We start from the raw sequence: 2893 nt of genomic DNA, 5'->3' as shown, positions 1-2893 counted from the left end.
GCGTAGCTCAGTGGATTGAGCGTGGGCTGCGAACCAAAGTGTCGCAGGTTCAATTCCCAGCCAGGATACATGCCTGGGTTGCAGGCCATAACCCCCAGCAACCGCACATTGATGTTTCTCTCTCTCTCTCTCTATCTACCTCTCTTCCCTCTCTAAAAATAAATAAATAAAATCTTTTTAAAAAAGAATTTTTGCTTATTTTACACTCACTATGTCTTCCCATTCCTATGTGTGTGTGGGGGGGGGGGAGGGCATGCGTATGCACAGTCACCAATATCTTCTCTTAGAATAGAAACATGGATATACTACCAATAAAAGATGATCTATTTCTGCTTCTTATAAAATATGTTTAGCTTGTTGTTCACATAAAAGAGTTAGCAACACTATCCTGTTGAACAGTCATAGTCATGAATTACTGAATGACAGAGAAGTCACGGTGGTTTCATGCCAGCAGAACTTGCTGGAAACCCACTCTGACCTGCTGGAAAAAATCAATCCCCTATAATTCCTGTGGAACTGTTCACAGACAGGAGTCTCATGAGAGGCACTCGGCTCTAAAACAACTCAAGATAGTTCTTTTCCTTCCTGGCTGCTTGAAGATCAGCCATCATCATGAACGACCCAGGAACTACACTCTAGACCAGGAATTTCGTCACCAACAGGATACTTTATCGGAAACAAATAGTCATTGATGTCCTTTGCCCTGGAAAAGCAACAGTACTCAAGACACAAATTCAGGAAAAATTAGCCAAAATGTATAAGACCACACCAGATGTCATCTTTGTGTATGGATTCAGAACCCATTCTGAGAGTGGCAAGACAACTGGTGTTAGCATGATTTATATGATTCTTTGGGTTACACAAAGAAAAATGAAGCCAACATAGACTTGCAAGACATGCTCTACATGAGAAGAAACCCTCAAGGAAACAGAGAAAGGAATGCAAGAACAGAATGAAGAAAGTTAGGGGTATGGCCAAGGCCAATGTTGATGCTGGCAAAAAGTCAGCTGGAGATTGAACAACAGAAGGAGTAAAAACTCTTCAGCGACTTTATCTGTGGTGATTGTGCACATTTTTCATGAGAGGATTAATAAACCAAGAACTTTTTGGTCCCCAGTAGGGGATGTGTGAGAGGCAAACACACATTGATGGTTCTCTTCCTCTCTTTCTCCTTCCCTTCCCCTCTCTCTAAAAATAAATAAATAAAATCTTTAAAAAATAAACCAAGAACTTTTATGTGAAAAATAAAAATACAGCCACTCGAGGTGGGTGCCCAGGGAAGTTTCTGCACAATAGATAATGCTGGCTTCTGTGCATCCTGAGACCTGGGTACTGAAGAAGCTGCACTGGTGAAGACCAGCATCCTAAAGGAGCTAAAGGAGCCTGCTGAGCAAGCACGTCAGACAATGATTTGAAACCCTTTCTTCCTTCAGTGTCTCTCAGGCACTTTCTACTGACAATGCTTAACATTGTGCCACTGGCAAAGCAAGATTTAAAGGGTCCCAACCCATTTTCCCATAATGTAGACAAAAAGGGTAAAGAGAGTCCATAAATCAGTAACTGGCACAGGAGGTGAGAAAAGAGAGGAGTCAGTGAACAGGGTGACGAAGGCCTGGAAAATGTCTACATAGGACACCTCTCATATACCAACAAGGTTCTGAAGAACAAAGCTGGCTGCTGGACTGCCTCAGCTCTCTACCCATAAGGTTTTGGATCAGCTGCTAGCTCTCCACAGATAAAAACCATTTAATATTTGCTCTGAGTCTCTGTGTACTTCCTTCAAAAACCTGTGGTATCTCAGGCAGAAAGATATACTGTATTCCCATTCTCCAGGGACTTCAACTTACACTGGCTATATTTGTAAGGTGTTACTGAAGGCTAAGGAGCATTTACCCAAAGATGGTCGCTTGAACAGACTAACAATATAGTCATTTCCCCAGCTTACCCTTCCCCAACAAGGTAATATAAGAAACATTTATTAAGAAGCCTTTACCAGATATTAGACTAGGTACCTTTATATATGCTATATGTACATATTTTATAGACATACATTTTACCAAAAAAAGGCATCTAAAAATTGGTGACCTGCCCAAGTGACACAGCTGTGACCAACTCATACCTTCTACCTCAAGTTCAGAGTTCAGTTCACTAATTCACGTGAAGTACTGGCCTCTCCATGAATATCACCAAAACAACTTGTTGATAATACAAAGCTGCCCTAACCGTTGTAGCTCAGTGGGTTGGGTGTCGTTCCACAAAGCAAAAGGTCGCTGGTTGGTTTCCTGGTCAGGGCACATGTCTGGGTTTCAGGTTTGGTTCCCGTAGTCGGGGTGTCTACGAGGGGCAACTGGTCAATGTTTCTCTCTCACATTGACTTTTTTTCTTTTTCTCTCTTTTTCCCTCCCTTCCCCTCTCTCTAAAATATAAATAAATAAATAAAATCTTTCTTTTAAGACAAAGCTGAGTGAAAAAGCTGCAAATGACCTTGAAAGAATCTTGGATGGGGAGGGGAAAGTCAGGATATTTATGAGATTTTGAAGTCTGTGTTAAGGAAGCCCTTTCAATGAGTAATCTTGTTTAAGGTTAGGTCAGGCTCATGATGTAATAGTTTAGGATTGGTGGTATACACAGCAAGCTGAGGATTTTTATTAAAGATTTTATTTATTGACTTTCAGAGAGAGGGGAAGGGAGGGAGAAAGTGAGGGAGAAAAATATCAGTGTGTGAGAGATATTGATTGCCTTTCACAAGGCCCCCAACCAGGGACCTGGCCTGCAACCCAGGCATGTGCCCTGACCAGGAATTGGACTGGTGACTCTCTGGTTCACAGGCTGGTGCTCAATCCACTGAGCCACACCAGCCAGGGTGATATGTGGCAAATTATTAATACATTGA

The 2893-nt window shown here is 41.9% G+C and overlaps 1 pseudogene; it reads left to right on the top strand.

Moving 5' to 3' along the window:
• Positions 1-612: 612 nt before the first annotated feature.
• LOC123829911 lies at positions 613-1018 on the top strand (annotated as a pseudogene).
• Positions 1019-2893: the final 1875 nt, after the last annotated feature.

This window comes from Phyllostomus hastatus, unplaced genomic scaffold (assembly GCF_019186645.2).
Source record: "Phyllostomus hastatus isolate PE091 unplaced genomic scaffold, TTU_PhHast_1.1 phas_scaffold_12, whole genome shotgun sequence".
NCBI classification, from domain to species: Eukaryota; Metazoa; Chordata; class Mammalia; order Chiroptera; family Phyllostomidae; genus Phyllostomus; species Phyllostomus hastatus.
This window is presented reverse-complemented; position numbering and strand designations above follow the sequence as displayed.